The sequence below is a fragment of the Equus przewalskii genome, chromosome 18 (genome assembly GCF_037783145.1).
Source record: "Equus przewalskii isolate Varuska chromosome 18, EquPr2, whole genome shotgun sequence".
Taxonomy (NCBI): domain Eukaryota; kingdom Metazoa; phylum Chordata; class Mammalia; order Perissodactyla; family Equidae; genus Equus; species Equus przewalskii.
The window spans coordinates 44,708,571-44,726,567 of NC_091848.1; the positions used below are offsets into that span (position 1 = coordinate 44,708,571).

General features: G+C 33.9%; 1 protein-coding gene across 15 annotated transcripts in view; it reads left to right on the forward strand.

Moving 5' to 3' along the window:
- ZBTB20 (zinc finger and BTB domain containing 20) overlaps positions 1 to 17,997 on the forward strand; it is a 746,442-nt gene that overhangs the window by 1,277 nt on the left and 727,168 nt on the right. The window lies entirely within an intron of this gene.

Below are 17,997 nucleotides of genomic sequence, written 5' to 3' on the forward strand. Positions count from 1 at the left end.
CAGCACTGGCCCAAGCTAAATTGAGCGTGTTAACTTTCTAGACGTGGAAATTGTCTTCCCTACTTCTTACCGATAAAAATACCAAAATGTGGCTAAAGTCGAGGGTCTTCTCACTGTGGTCATATGTAAGTTTCAGCTAGTAAAATTAGCAGAGGCCACTCATTCACCCAGTGTTTTCAAATGAACTCAGAATATTCTAGTTACTATCGTTACTTGTTGCTATTGAAAAGTTTTAAAGTATAAATTATAACACCCGTTTTGTAAGTATATTCTAGCACTGTAAACACCAAATTTAAATGATAAGCAGCTATCATTAACGAATTGCATAAACAGTTTACTCTCCTACCCGTTGCTCTTAATCCCAAGTACCCTTTGCTATCACATGGGAATAGTTAGGACAGGCCCTTACTCCGCCCCTCCCCACACGTGTAAGTATGACCAGTCCACGTTTGGCTACTTTCTGCATTTCTGCTTTACAACTAGGTGTTTCTGTAGTTCTAGGAAAAGAACCCAAAAAACGTTCAAAATCAAAAACTGATTTTTCATGCCTTTGTTTGCTCTTTGTCATTTGTAATCAGAATGTATCACAGTTGACGCACACAGAGCGTGTGGTGACACCACTGTGCCCTCTGGGAATAGTCTTCTCTCAAGATAGCTTTTAGAATTGTCCTTGAAGAATTGCTGATGTTACTCATTGTTCAGTGCTCAAGGTTTCATTCCTAAGATTGGGGTTGTGATTTCCATTGAGCTCAACTTTGGAGGACTCTAGGCTTGAGAATATGGTGCTCAAACAGGTGAGAAGATGGAGGAAAGTGAGTCTTCTAGATCTCTATTAGCTGCTCAGTGAGTCCAGCAGTTGGGTATTCTGGGATTTGTGGTTTCAGATCTCACAGACCAGTGGAATACAGGCCTTTTGCATATGAAGATCGAGTGATAAGTTAACTGGCTACCAGCCTCCAAAGCAAAACACCCTTTCATGGTAAGGTCCTGATTTTAACAGACTAGACAAAGAAATTTGACTAAAAACTGTCAAATTTTACCCATTTCCAGGAAGAAGTCTTTGTTCTTATGTGTCTAGTCCAGTTAAGATGCCAGTATTTTAAGATTACAGTCATGCAGCATAAAGACCTTTTGGTCAACAACAGACCAAATATGCAACAGAGCTCTGGTAAGATTAGTACCATATAGCCTAGGTGTGTAGGCTGTGCCGTCTAGATTTGTGTAAGTACAGTCTGTGATGTTTGCACAAGGACAAAATCACCTAAGGACACATTTCTCAGGACATATCCCTGTCATTAAGTGGCACATGACTGTACTACTACACCAAGAAAATACAGGTATAGTTCATGTGTACACTGACTAGCTACTGAAGGGCGATATGAGTTTAAGTGGAATACTAGAGGAAAGGAAAACTTCCACGTGAGGGTTATAATCAAAGAGGGGAGTTTAGAACTACTGGTCCATGTGATGCCAGTTTCCTGTGTAGTCAAGTCAGAAAGTTTTTGAGACCCACAAATATCCAACTGCTCTTGCTGTCAAATTAATACAAATTTGGCTACTTGGTATAGGAACAAAATCTAAGGAAAAAGCCATTTTAAATGAATTATTTTTATCTCAGTAGTGAAAGTCTTCAGAAGACTTTCTAATCAAATTGGACTTTCCAAAAAAAGCCTAGACTGAATAATTACATCATTTTAGAAGAGTAATAAAAGATAACAACCAAGTGCCTGTAAAGGATCTAAAATTTATAAATGAATTACATATTATTCCAAGTAATTTAGAATGAGTGGTAAGGAGAGACTTCCGTAAAACATTTGGAATAGAGAAGTGGGACTTGATGGGCTCTGCCTTATTCTCTGAAATAATCGTGTTTTTCTGAAATGGATGTTGAAATACATTAAATTGTTCTGGACACTTGGGATGTAACAGTGAACAAGAGAGAAAATTCCCTGCCCTTGTGGAGTTTACATTCTAATGTCACAATGTCACATATACTTTGTGTACTTCAGATTGCTAGGAGAAGAAATCTTTGGATGAAACTTTAAAACTTAGCAGTTTTCTCATTTTAGGGAATACGATTTGAAAGAACTTGCAAAAGTTTGAGGGGTAGGGAGATATTTATCAATTGTCAATGATTAGAAAGGAAGAGCTTATTTTGTTTCTTATTTGTACCCTTCTTTATTGTCGTGAAACGTTCCCCATATATTTCCGTAGGTCTTTTTAACAGACAGGGGTTTTATTTTTTCATAATTTTAAGCATGCTTTTGAAATAAATAAAATGTTACCTTATATTAAAAAAAATCTGTGTCTTGAAATTTACTGTAAAATTCCTATAGAGCTTTTGTCTTGTTAGCAAACTGAGGTAAAACATAAGCTAGAATATCTTAATTTTTTTTAGTTAGAATTTGTTTTAGGAATATGTCTGAAAACTCAGGTTCCTAAATCTTTTTCCGTTGTGATTTTATCAAGAGAAGATGGAACTTTGTTGCAATTAATTTATAGGTGACATTAAAGATAGAAAAAGCCCTGCAAAAAATGCTTTGTTATTTAAACCTTTCTTTCAAACTACAAAAGCATTTGATTGGCACTTCTCTGTTTTAATAGACCATTTGTAATGCAAGAGGAACGTTACAGAAGATTTTAGCATTACTTTAAGTCTAATCATTTAGTCTGTAGGTGTAAAAATCCTATGTTTCTAACAGAAGGGAACTTGGTGCCTGGTTAAGGGAGTATATTATTTAATGCTGAGTTTGTTGCTTCAAGTCATGGGTGTCTCACCTTTCCAAAACCTAGTTCACAGTTCTCAAATAACAAGTTCTGATTTTCGTTATTTTTCTCCTTCACGGTGAGTCTTATTTTGTTAGGCAGATCCAAGTTCAGTTCTTAAGTAGCATAACTTTTTACACGCAGTCCTCCCACGACCAGTGTTCCCATTCCCTGCTGGGAAGGGCTTGTATTTCTATACGCACATTAGATCTCTCTAATGCTACTTTGTAGCATAACATCTCTTCCAGAAATGGTACATATTAATGTCCTTTAGGGAACATTGAGGTTGCTTCTGGCTATTTGTATACAGACCTGCCAGAATCTGAGAGCTATAAATAGGAAGATTTGGGAAGAAAAGCAGAGACTATAACTAATGGAATATACTGTTTTAGCTGAAATCTTTTTTAAAGAGCAAAGTGGAAGAATGGTCAATAGAATGCTAAACACTAAGAACTTTTCCTAATTCTGTTAAGATGGTTGATCAATGTGTGTTTATGTGCGTGTGAGTATATGTTTATATATGAGCAGTTTTTGAATAAAGACATATTTCAGTACTGGATAAATAATTCCACTCCTGCCTTGTGGTCCTTGACATGGAAGGCATTCAAAGTTCCCAGGTTGTTTTTTAAACTCACTTTGTTAGTTACCAAAACTTTGCTCTAAGCAACATAGAAACACAAGCTGATTAAATCTTTGTAAATTTTGTAATAATTTTGATTAAAAGTTGTTTTGGAAAGTTTTTTTAAAGCGTGATTACCAAGCAGCACATAAAATGAATGAAATCTAAAGTGAAGAGTTCTTAGAACCCTGGATCCACATAATAAGACAGTTGAGAGTTTCAAAGAGGTATTCACAGGGCAAAAGATAAAATCTTGACATCTGTCAAATTTTTATAGTAATAAAATAAGCATGACTAATTCTATTAATATTCATGTTTTTAAGGTAAGTGTAAGTATGTGTATAGTGCATTTTAAGTCAAAATTTGGGGTGTTATTGGCTAGACACAGTCATTTCTTTGCCAGAGAGACTAGGCTGTGTGAGGGCTAACCATCTGTCAAGTGATAGAGACAAAGAAAGGTTTAATATACCAGTTTAAAATTTCCACTAACTTGTTTTGAATTGTATTGTCATTTTGTTTTGGCCTTCATACTCTGTGTTGAATATGCACTGGGTCAGTCACCCCACTCTGTTTTATGAACAAACTATTCAAGGTCTAGATAAGGTTATTGTCACAGCTGATGAGATGCAGAGGCAAGATAAAATGTGTTTTGATTTTGCTTTCATGTAATGATCAAAAACTCACAAGTGGGCCACCCACTAGCAGTTATACAAATGACTTCAAGCACACTCATTTTCACCCACCCATTCTGAATTTTGGGTGTCTTAATTCTTTTGCTTTATATGTTCAAGCCTTGTATTTCAAACCCATTCCCGAGCTGTTTGGGGGCGGGGGAAAAAGTAGCAACAGCAATCCAGATTGCCTGTTTTAGGTACAATATGGTGTGATGTGAAATTGAAACAGCAGATTGGTGAGAAACTTTAGTTTCAAACAAATATAAACTAGTTTGTTTAGTGAAGTCATACACAAAACAGTAGTCTCCATTGACAGGGCAACTTTTTTTTTTCCAGTAATTTCCACATCATGAGGTCACTGTGGTTATTATAGGCCAGTAGTCTATTTCCAAGGCATCATATAAGAAAAGAAGCTATAATATTGCTGATTGTAATGATATACTTAGATATGGCAGGCCGAAGAATTATTTATAGCAGTGCTAATTATATCAACAAAAATAGCAATATTAATACTGTGAGTGTCAAAATCCATTCTTGACAGTATGAGGTAAACAGAACTATAGTCAAACAAAGCAGCCAGCCTGTCTCTACTGTCAGCTCATGAATATGCACTTCAGGGAAAATACGCACACAGTTTAGAGAATTGGGTACAGTGATTTCGTCTCCTTTGCAATTACTTTTGACTTTTTAAAAAAGATGTTCTGTATTTCTAATTCATACAATATTAAAAAGACTTGGATTTTTAGTTTTGAAATTCTTCGTGGGAAGAACCTCTAACAATGTACAAAACAAAAAACACGACTACCATACGTACACACACCTAATAAATCTCTGGCTTCTTTTAAATGTTAAAAAATAATCTTTTCCGTGATTTTGATGTAAGGAAAAGCATAAATTTCCTTTTTGATTTTTGTTCTTCTGGTCAGTTTTTATAATTTTATGATATTTTGAGCTTACTGGGAATATAAAATCAAATAAGTACAAGTCATTAAATTCAAAAGTTTTTAACATGAGGGGACAACATCTAAGTTTTCAGTCAACCCCTCATATGTTAGATTTAACTCTGACTTTATTGCACGTTTTCAAAAATCTCAAATGTAGAGTTAGGAGAGATTATTCTAGGTCTAGGGCCACCACTAACTGATGTGATCTTGGTGTGTCACATAATCTAGTTGGATCTCTGCCATAGCTGCTTCATCTTTAGGGTCCTCTTCAGCTCTAATAATATGAACATGTTTCTTTCAACATTGAATCTTTATTTTAGCCTCGGGTAGTGTGCCTGAAAGTGATGTGTAGAGTACCAGGAAGGAGTATGTGTAAAATACTTGACTTTGCTCTTTACTTTTAATCCTTGATGGAAGTTTCATTTTAATAATACCTGCTTTCAGAGATGGTATAGTAGTTTGTGTCAATACATAACATTAAGTACTTATAATCTTTTATAGTTGGTAACTATGATACATTTATCAGTTTACGTAACTTTTTCACCATTTCACCTTCACTCATGAAGATAGATTGGTAATAGAATTTATAAACATAATTCTTTGCGTTTTACTCTGCATAAAGTTGCTTAACTGGAGAAAGCAGGTAATAACAGAATGAATTAACTCAGTAGTCTTCTAGTTCTATAAAATAATATTGATATATTTCTTCAAGGTAAAAAGGTAAACTTGGGTTTTGTGTCGCTAAGCAAAAAGTAAATATACTTTGAGTTATCAGGAGCCATCTCCACATGATCTTATAAAATTGGTAATTTTTAACTACTGCCTTTGATTATTGATCCTACATCATACCCATCCAGGGATAAATTTACATAGGAGAGATGATAAGGTAGACAAAGTTGACTTTTGACGTAGAATAGTGGAAAGAATCTGCGTTAGAAAAGACTTTACAAATACTGCATGTCATATATAGCAACAACTGCAGACAGTTCGTGTGTATCTACTTGATAGGTCTTTATCCAATGATAACCTAAAGTTTTCATTTAAAATTTCATTCAAGATGGAAAATTCACTCTCAGTTTCTTTATAATTGATTCAAATTCCTTTTGCTGGTGTGAACGGTAGTGAGAGGCTCAAAACCATCAAACACTTGTACCTGTTCATGAATGGAAACAGCAGTTTTTAGAAAGCTATACTTACAGTCCCTGAATTCTCCCACTTCCCCTACACTGATCCATAGCTCCAGATCTTCCTGGTACTGATCATAATATTTTATAAATCACCTCATAGACAGAATATACAGCAAACTCTCAATGTATTAGGGAATGTTAAGCTATTCTGGTCTGCCAAATGTCTAACTAGTGGGGAGAAATGGCAAGATAATTTTTAGATCACCCATTTGGCACAAGAGGTGGTATGAGTACCTTGTTGTGTACAAATAAGGGAAAAAATATTCTAAGGGATATTTACAAGGGAGGCTGAGTTTAGATGATTAGTTAACTGAAACCTAGCACATGTATTGAGGAATTAATGTAGACTCTTTCGTAAAGACATTGATGCCAAAAGGACTAGCAAAATTTTTGGTGGGAAGCTTAGTGAAAAGAAAAGAAAGTACATTCTGTCCTTGTACTAAACAATAATACTAATGACAACTACAAGAGTAGCCAACATTAATGAGAGCTTACTCTGTACCAGGCATTGGTTATATCTGCATTTTCTCAGTTAATTACATAATGCTAAGCGGCAGGTACTTTTACTATGCCATTTTTAAAGTTAAGCTAAAGCTCGGAACGGTTAAGTAACTTGTTCAAAGTCACACAACTAGTATAAACAGCTGGGAATTCAAATTCAAGTCCAACTCTTGAGAACCTAAGCTCTTAATCACCACCCCATCATTCCTCTATTCTGGGGCCATTTTCATCAGTGCTTGTCCAGATTTGTACTGGTAGTTTTATTTCAAGACAGTTATAGTGGATTTGGAGAAGGTTCCAGAGAAGGGCACAAGGTGAAAGAGCAGTAAGTGGGAGGAATGGTTGCTATGGCACAGTCTGTTTTTAAAATTTAACTCTTCAGTCTAGAATTACAAATGCTGAGAGGGAATTTGTCTAAAGGTTTTACAGTGGATGGACTGGGTAGCTGCTGCCTGATTTGGTTCAGCGAACAACAGTCAAGCTGAGTAACAGATGTTAAAACAGGCTGAGACAATCATGAGTAGGAACAGGGCAAAGGAAGCAGTAGCTACTGGGAGTACTGGGAAGGTTGAGGTCAAAAAGGAGAAGTAAATCTACGCAGACTGAGTTACCAAGAAGTAGGGATCATAAAAAGGGTGAGGCAGGACAGAAACAGAATATGTTAAAAACTGCAGCAGATCCTACCGACTTTGGAAGGCCCTTACATTTGTTGTTTTTTGTATGCGTCCTTATATTTGTTTTAGAAACCAACAGCTGGCTTAAATAGGGGCCACCTAGAGTTTGGGATACAAAAACAGCAGAGTTTGGGCACAAAAATCATCATCATCAATACTTAGAATTAGGTAGTAAATTTAGATACATTACAAAGAAATGCAATTTAGCACAAAAGCCTGTGTTGTAAGCCTTAGAATTACTTGTCATTTATTGAATACTTAACTGTGTGTCACTCATTTCTGAAATCATTGTTTCTGGGGGCATTTATAATGTAAGTTGCTGTCTGCTGTCCAGTTTTCAAATACAAGAAAACACGTCCTAGCTTTCCTGAGGATTTGATGGGTGAAATAAATTATACCTTAATTTTATTTCATTTCATTATGTAATTTAGACATTGATCTCCTTCCCACATTCATGGAATTTTAAACTAGGCTCCTCCAGGCTTATGGTGGAATAGAGTCTAGACTTCTCTTATGTAACTTTAACTTTTTCTTAATTTGTCACTATACTGAAAGAAAAGTTCATTTTTATTTGACAGGATAAATGCATTTCTGTCAGAGTAATCGGCTCAAATGATAAGCCCAGGTAAAGTCAGTGTACTTGAGTTTGGATTATATTTAGGATAGCCAGCATGAGTTACTGAAAAGGGAATTATAGAAAGTTTTAAGGTGAATTTTTGTTATTTCAAATAATCTTAATGATATCAAACCATGTACAAACAGATGTGTATGCCATGTATACATATGTACTCATACCTTTGTCTATGAGGTACTAGAGACTTCAAAAGTTTTTAAGGGATAATATTCACTGTTGAGCTGTCTTATATATATATGAGTTGGATCATCTGAATGGAGTCAAAGAATAATGAAAGATGAAAGTGCTATACCACCACTTAGGTGACTTTACTTTTCCTTATGACAATATCTCTGATGTTTTCTTTGAACTCTTATTTTTAGTGCATTAGGAAATAAGGTGCAATAACCATTTTGTATGTTTCAAGTAGGTACATCACTAAGAAAAATATGTTGTGAAATTAGAAAGATGATTGACATTCAGTTTATGCATGACACCTTTCCCCTTCAGGTTCATTGTCATGGTACTCTTTTGTTCTTGTTCTTTTGACATCTTGTGGTACCTAGTCTTTTTAACAGCTATGTTGTTTGCATCTCACCTTCCTATATATTTCTGACCCTTACAGAAATACCTTTGAGAACTCATGGTCTCAATAATTTTATTTGTTCTGGTAAAGGGTTGAGAACAAAGCAATAGTATGTTGAAGGAGTGATTTGAGCTGAAAACAATATGGAAAAAAATGGACAGACTTCCAGGCCCTTCTGATTCAGATATTCTACATTATAGTATCAACATTTGTTATAAAGTGAAATACCAAAATGTATAAAAGCCAAAATAAATAGTTGTTATTCTGTAATTTCGTGTTATGCATACCTCTGTTTCTATCTATTATTTGTGTAATGATGATTTTATTATGCAAAAATGGGTGCATCCAGTGTAAAGTGAATTTGATTCAGTTTGGTGATTTATATGCAGTTTAACTCATGACTCAAGTTCTTTGACATTCATCACTCAAGAAAGGTAACATTTGGAGTTATACTACACTGAACTGCAATTCCTTAAGGGCAGGTACCACGTTCTGTCAACCTTGCAAGCCTTGGTGCTTAGCATTGTACCTGGCACACTGGAGGGATTCAGTGTTGATCAGGCTCTTTTGTAGCTGTCCTAGGAAGGGTTACTGTGATTCTTGCTACCAGGCTAGCCATTCCCGTATTTTCTGTTGACTGGTTCAAATTTAATGTTATTACCTGTTATAGGCTTTCTCTGTACTTTTCTAAGACCCAAACATTTTTGCACGTGCTTATGATCTTTTATCCTTTTAGATACTTAATGAAATTCTATCATGGCAGAATTTCCAATAAAAAATTATATTTACCATGATTCAAAAAAGAATGATATCAGATAGCACGCATCAATAGTAAAGCAAATCTGCTACAATCAATTCAGGATATTGTATTGAATAGAGTACACAGAATTACTTACCTAGTGATTCAAGGATGAAACCCAAATTTCATATCCTATATGATCCCTCTCTGGATAGCAGGATAACCCACAGTATTTTTTGCTCTTAATAGATTGAAATTGAGATTTTGAACATTTTATATGAGTTTCCTAATTCTTAAAAAAAAAATTCATAGAATTTCACACAATTAAAAAACAGTTTTAGCTTATTTTCCCTTATTATCTACATTGTTTAGAAGTCTAGTCCAGGAAAACACTTTAATGTTAGGTGATATTATATCCTTAGCTCTTCTAGAAAGGAAAGAATGTAATTGGGCTGTGAACAACATGGAGGGTAATGTCATGAAACCACCACGTAGGATGCATGTTTATTCCTATATAACAGCTGACATGCTTTCTCATATTTATAAGACTTCCTAGTTAGACAGTGGGAAACTTACATGATTGGCCCAAGTCATAATTTGTCTTTCTGCTAACTGAAACTACAGCAAATTGAGTTGAAGTTGTTTCCAAAACAAAGGATAATTATGTCCTAGAATAATTAAAACTGGAGTTGCATTAACACTTATTTCAAGTGATTAATAGCTGTAGTATATTTTGGGATCTGTATCTAAGCATAAAAACATATTGTCATTTTTATATATTCAGGAATATGCTTTCTGAGAAAAGTATTGATTCTTGGGAATAATTATAATAAATTCGCAGACACACCTCCGACCCACGTATCTCCCTTCCCTCAACGTTTTTAAAATTAAGGATTCTGAAAACAAGGTGACCTATGTTTGGCTACCTTCCCCTTCACTTCCAATTCCTGGCTGCCTTTCTGAATCAAATCTCTCTAAGACCTGTGACCAATTGCCATGACGCCTTGGTTAGAGAAACTCTGCTTTGAAACTCTTCTACCTTCAGTTGGGCAAGCAGCTAGAGAACAGTACTGAAGTCCAGGGATACAGATCAGAAAAGAGTAGACATCGGGAAGAAAAGCTTGGGCTGCAGAGGTCTATGAACCACTATGGGAGATCACTATTTGCTCATTTTAAGCATCCAAGTCTCCCCAACTAGCTAGAATGCTAAGGTAGCTGAATATGCTGAGTTTTCTTTGTCCTGGAGGCTGAAAAGAAATAGAGAGATAGGGAAACACAGAGATCTTCCTCCTCGTGCCTTAGCAGGGAGCTGACAGACTGTCTACCTTTGCTTTCACGAAGTGTGATATTTCTGTCCTGTAGGCTACTGCAACCACCACACCTGAGCTCCCAAGAGTTTTCAATGAAAATAACATCCATTTAAGGTGACCTAGTCATGAGGGAGAGAGGATCAGGTAGGAAAATCAGAGTACATATTCCAAGCAGCTAGTACTACTGGCAAAAATAAATGAAACCTGAATTTACGGGGAAAAAAATTAAGAACATTTAAGGAAATTCAAACACAGAACGAAAAAGAATTTCAGATACTAAGGAAAACACATCTCAATTGAACAGCTCAGTGGAAAATCGAAGGAGAACTTGGTCACTGTTGAAAGATGTATCAGTGAACTGAGAGGCCCAGTGCAAGAAACACATCAAAACACATAGAATACCAAAGTAAAACATGATGAAAATGTTGACTAAACAGGGTAAGTCTTGGAGGATAGATTAGAAGTCAAAACATGTGCATAATAGGACTTACAGAGGGAAAAATAAGAAGAGATGGAGGAGAGAGATAATTAAATAATAGAAGAAAAACAATTTCTCTGAGATTAGGAAAGATCAGAGCCTATAGATTGAAAAGGTTTACTGATTTATGGTCTTGCTTGAAAGAAAAGACACACTTAGGCATATCCTGATAAAAGTTTGGAACTCCAAATATAAATTGAAACATCTTACAAGCTACCAAATAGGAAGAATAAGTTCCTATAAAGGGGAAAAATATCAAAGTATCATAGAACTTCATAGCCTGTAACATAGGAAGCTAGAAGATAGTGGAGTGACAGCTACACATTGCAAAAGGAAAATGATGACAATCCAAGAATTTGAACACCAAGAAAGTTATCATTTGCTAGTCAAGGTGAAAGAAATACATTTAGGGATAATCAAGGAGTCAGAGCATATATAAGCATGTATAATTATTATACTCCATCTGAGAAAATGTCTGAGGATAGATTATAAGCAAACAACCCATGAACCAGAACAAAGACTTCAAGATGAGGAAGGTGAAGAGGAAAGGATATAGTGGTGAATAATGAGCATTTATATATAATTGTGTGTGTGTATAATTTCATTTGTGATAAAGATAGATGGCTAGTAAATATGTAATAAAATAGACAATTTCAGGCCTTTGAAATAAAAGGATCATATTTCTGTGAATAAATTTTTATAAGTACTGAACTGTCTCATTAGTTAATGGAGGGGGTGGGCAAGAGGAAAGTAAAAGAGGAGGAAAATGAGTGGTGGGAGATGAGTGGGAAGGAGAAAGACAAGATGGAGGGAAGAGAATGTGTGCTAAAGGTCTCATTTATTTAGGAGGAAAGGAAGGCGGGGCAACCTCTCGGTAGGATAAAAAGTGTCTCTCATATATATATGTTCATTTGAGTAGAGAAAGGAAAGGTTAATGCAAGAGAACATCATGTAGAACTTACATATTAGGAAGAAGAAAATAGAATGCAGGGCCACTTGATCAAAGAAAAAATATGGAAAAGGAAAATAAGTAAACAGTAAAGTAAAATAAGAATAGGTAACTGGAAGATATACATGTGAGCACATCAGTTATTATGTTTAATATAGATTGAGTTCTCCCATTAAAAGGCAGATGTCAGATTGAATTTAAAAACATAAGCCCCTCAAATTATAACACGAGAAGAACACCTATGACAAAGTTATAAAGAAAGGTTGTTTGTGAAATGGTGGGCATAAAAGACACCAGGCAAATGCAAACAAAAGGAAAATAGGAAAACATGAGTGAACATGGATATCAAAAGGGGTTCTGTAATGCTAAAAGGCACACTGTGTGAAAACCATGTAAATCTGTTCACAGCCGATTTATTTATAGTAGACAAGTCCGTAAAGCAAAAATTGTTGGAAAGGTCCAGACAGCTCTGTTAAACACGTACAAATAATGGTTAAGAGAAATGGAATAATATAATTCATAAACTTAATTAAATATATGTAGAATCTGATATTCTTTAAATAATTTTTTAATATCTTTGCTTGGCCACAAAGAAAAATTTACAAATTTCAGAAAGCAGAGATTTTACAGCACAATCTCTGATTATAAGCCAGTATAATTAGAATTTTAAAAGTTTTTCTAAAAGGTGACAAAAAATTCTTAACTCCTTAGAAATTAAAGAAAGCACTCCTAAATAACTCTTAGATAAAGATGAAGTTACTTAGAAAACAATGAAAAGGAGAATATTTTATATAAAACCTATGGAAAATAGCTAAAGACATTGTCAGAGGAAAGCTGATGGCCTTAAATGCCTTCACTATTGAGGAAGATGGAAAATAAAGGATAATCTACTAAGCTTAAGAAATTAGAATAAAGAATAATACAAGATAGAAGAAGAGAGAATTAATTTTTTAAAAGATGAAATTGTTGGAATGGAAAATAAAATACAATAAAGTAAAATCAATCTATACTTTGGCTCTTGGGAAAGACCAATACAATACATAAACTCCATGTGTAAATTAAAAAGTAGAGAAGAAAATGAGCCCAACAATTCCACTGTGAAGTGGAAGAGAATTGAAAGCATATGTTCACACAAAACTTCTGCACAAATGTTCATAGCAGCATAATTTATAGTAGGTAAAAAGTGGAAGCAACTCAAATGTGCATCAACTTATCAATGGATAAATAAAAATGTGGTGTATCCATACAACAGAATATTATTCAGCCATAAAAAGGAATGACGTACTGATACATGCTATAATGTGGATGAACCTTGAAAACATTATGCTAAGTGAAGGAAGCCAGATACAAAAGGCCACATATTGTATAATTCCACTTAGATGAAATGTCCGAAATAGGCAAATCCATTGAGAGAAAGTAGGTTCGTGGTTGCCAGGGGCTGGGGGAAGGGAGGATGGGGAGTGACTGCTTACTGGTATAGGATTTTCTTTGGCAGTGAAGAAGATGTTCTGGAATTAGATAGTTGGTGATGTTTATACATCCTTGTGAATGTACTAAAAGCCGCTGAATCGCACACTTTAACATGGTTAAAATGGTGAAGTTTATATTATATGAATTTTATCTCAATAATAATAAAGTTTATGGAAAAGAGAATGAGCAAAAATAGACACTAATTAGGAATCAGATAGTAGACAAAACTGGAAGATGAAAAGAATTTTGAAAGAAATCTAAGTACAACTGTCTGGAAATAGATTTGAAGACTATGAGAAATAGAACCTCTTTTAGTGAAATGCAAATTATAAAAATTGACCAGAAGAGCTAGAAACCAGGTACCTATTAGTATAGAAGAGATTGGAAAGTTGACCAAATGTGGTCACTTACACTTTAAAGAATGGATAATTTTGATGGAATTTAAATTATTCTAGGCCACTGAGAAATATTGAAATCTAATTTCATTTAATATCTAACTCTGATAAAGATTGTACAGAAATAAATTACAGTCCAATCTTACTTATGACATAAATGTGAAATTTCTATATAAAATATTAGCAAATCATATTGCCAATAAATCAAAAGAAAATACACTGGGACCTAGAAGTGTTTTGTTTTTTTTAAATAGAAATTGAAGCATGATTCAACAATAGGAAATATATCAACATAGTTTGTTATATCGCCAAGTTAAAAGAGAAAAATCATACATTCATCTCAATAGATAGTGAAAAGTAATTTGATACAAATCAACAGATATTCTTTTAAAAATCAATGAGAAGATTAAAAGAGAATTTCTTAGATATAATAAATATTTTCATTCACAGCCAACAGAAAATATAATCTGAAATGATTAAGTCATAAAAACATTTCAATTAACTTCAAAACTAGACAGGAATCAGCTATGAAAATTACTTAACATTAACTAGGAGGCTTTAGCAAATAGCTTTAAGCAAAAAGCAAAAAGCTTTACAGTAGGCAAACGATATAAATGATATCAACATTTGTAAAAATGACCATAAAGTGTCTTTTCAGCTCATATGATCTCACCTAAAAAATTCTAGAACTCTAAAAATCTAGAAAAATTACTAAGAAAAGTTAAACAGGTAGTTGGATAGAAGATAATTAAATGAAAATCGATAGCTTTTCTCTGGAAGTAATAGGCATCTAGAAAACTTATTTTCCCAATAGGAAAAAATTATTTTATTTCTCATAGAAACATAAATTACAAAGTGCTTAGTAATAAAATTATTAGGAATGGCATAGAACCTATATTAAAAAAAGAGGTAATATCTTATTAAAAGACTTAAAGTAAGATCTGACTAAAGAAATCACACATTTTGTTTTTGTATGAAAAAATAGCAAAATGTTAATTTTTCCAAAGTTAATAATTTATTTAATGTGATTCCAATTACATTTTCAATGGAGATTTCTTTTTCTTTTTTGAGTTAGACAATATTATTTTTAAATTACATGGAAGATTAAGTGCTAATAAAAGGCAAGAAAGTATGAAAAACAGCAATGAAGAGGGGCTTGCGTTATACGTACTAGAACATATTACAAAGTCAGCTAGTGAAAACAATATGGTAATAGCACAGGAATAGACAAATAGATCCATTGAACAGATAGGAGAATCCTAAAACAGGAGACAGTTTAGTTGGAAAATGATGGATCATTTAATTAATGGGATTAGTGTAACAGGTTATCTTTGTGAAAAAAAATGAAAACATATTCTCATTTTGCATGTTTTTCAAAAACAGTTAAGGTGAAAGGTTTAACTGAAAAAATAAAACAAAAAAACTTGCCAAAAAATCTAGGAGACTATAAAATCTTTTAACAAGAATGAAAACCCAGAAAGTTTAAAATGAGTTAACACAGTTCATTACATAAAAATAAGAAGCTTTTATATAAAAATAATATAATAAAATTATTAGGAAAATATAGATTTGGAAAATCTATATTTCCAAATATATAGATTTGGAAAAGTATGTGTACTTCATATTAATATGAAAGGTTAATATCCAAGAGCTCTTAGATGTTGCTAAGAAAGAAGTTATGAAACAACCCTATGTAAAAGGAAACGACAATTCACAGAAAAGTAAATTGTATTGGTTAACATAGGAGAAGATGTTCAAATTCACGAGTAATTAGCAAAATTCAAATTTAAGTAAGAGTGACGTATTGTCTCCTAGCATTTAAGAATTTTATTAGTCTGATGGGTTTAACATTTATTGCTAGTGGTGATGTGGGAAAAACAGACTCATTTGTTACTGGCGGAAATGTGATACATTTTAACTTTTTTGAAATGCAATCTGGTAACACATATTAAAAGTTGCAATTCAGAATATCCTTTGATTTAACAATCTCATTTTTGGGAATACATCTCATAGAAATGTAAGTATCAATGACATGTGTTTTTTGGTTTCAAAGTTGTTACAGCTTGTTTGTAGTGGGGGGAAAGTAATTCCATCAGTAAGGTAATGCAAATAAATACTGGAAATTCACACCATGGAATATAATGCAGTCATTAAAAGATCCGAATTAAAGCTACCTCAGGTGATTTGGAATAATTTCCAGAAGTTATTGATGAGTAAGAAGAGCAAGTTATAGGAAAGTGTGTATAACATAAAATTTTTGTAAAATAATGACAAGGATCCTGGAATATGTATTTCATGTGTAATGTATGTATATGAATATATCTGTTTTATAGTGAAGTTATTTGCAAATGGAGAAGAATATGGAAGGGTGCATGCTAAGTTGTTAACATGGATTACTTTGGATGGGAGGAAATATAGAGGGAGAAGAGCAGAGAGCCAAGCAATGAAAGGAAAAGAAAAATTGCACTAAAAACACATTCATCATCATTTCACGTGCCTGTTGGCCATCTGTAAATCTTCTTTGGAAAAATGTCTGTACAAATCCTCTGCCCATTTTTTAATTGGGTTGTTTGTTTTTTGGTTGTTGACTTGTATGAGTTCTTGATATATTTTGGATATTAACCTCTTATCAGACATATGATTTGCAAATATCGTCTCCCAAATTTTAGGCTGTCTTTTCATTTTGTTGATGATTTCGTTTGCTGTGCAGAAGCTTTTTAGTTTGATGTAGTCTCATTTGTTTATTTTTGCTTTTGTTTCCCTTGCCTGAGGAGACATGATATTCAAAAAGATACTGCTGAGACTGATGTCGAAGAGCATATTGCCTATGTTTTCTTCCTGGAGTTTTATGGTTTATGGTTTTTAAAGACATTCAAATCTTTAATCCATTTTGAGTTAATTTTTGTGTGGTATAAGATAATGGTCTACTTTCATTTTTTTGCATGTGACTGTCCAGTTTTCCTAACACTCTTTATTGAAGAGACTTTGCTTTCTCCGTTATATCTTCTTGACTCCTTTGTTGAAAATTAGCTGTTCATAGATGTGTGAGTTTATTTCTGGGCTCTTGATTCTGTTCCATTGATCTCTGTGTCTGTTTTCGTGCCAGGACCATGCTGTTTTGAATAGCATAGCTTTGTAGTATATTTTGAAATCAGGGAGTGTGATGCCTCCAGCTTTGTTCTTTATTTCAGGATTGCTTGGCTATTCTGGGTCTTTTGTTGTTCCATATAAATTTTAGGATTCTTTGTTTTATTTCTGTGAAAAGTATCATTGAGACTTTGATAAAGATTGCATTGAATCTGTAAATTGCGTTAAGAAGTGTGGACAACATGAAAAGATGTTCAACGTAACTAATTATTAGGGAAATGTAAATCAAAACTACAATGAGATATCACCTCATGCTCCTCAGAATGACAACAAGTAACAAGTGCTGGAGAGGATGTGGAGAAAAGCGAACACTCATACTCTGCTGGTGGGAGAGCAAACTGGTGCAGTTTATGGAGATTCCTCAAAAAATTAAGAATAGAACTACCACATGATCCAGCTATTCCACTTCTGAGCGTTTATCTGAAGAACATGAAAACACCAATTCAAAAAGATATGTGCACATCTATGTTTATTGCCGCATTATTCACAACAGCCAAGACTTGGAAACAACCTAAGTGCCCATCAATGAATGAATGGATAAAGAAGATGTGGTATATATATATATATACAACGGAATACTACTCAGCCATAAAAAGAATGAAATCTTGCTATTTACAACAACATGGATGGACCTTGAAGGCACTATGCTAAGTGAAATAAATCAGACAGAGAAAGCCAAATACTGTATGATTTCACTCATATGTGGAAGATAAAGAAAAGAACAAGAGCAAACAAACACATAGACACAGAGAATAGCTTGTTGTTTACCAGAGTGGACGAGCAGAGGGAGGAGGGCGAAAGGGGTAAAAGGGCACGTGTGTACAGTGACAGATGGCAATTAGACTTTTGGTGGCAGACATGATGTAGTCTATAGAGAAGTAGAAATATCACGATGTATGCCTGAAATTTATATCATGTTATAAACCAATGTTATCATAATAAAAT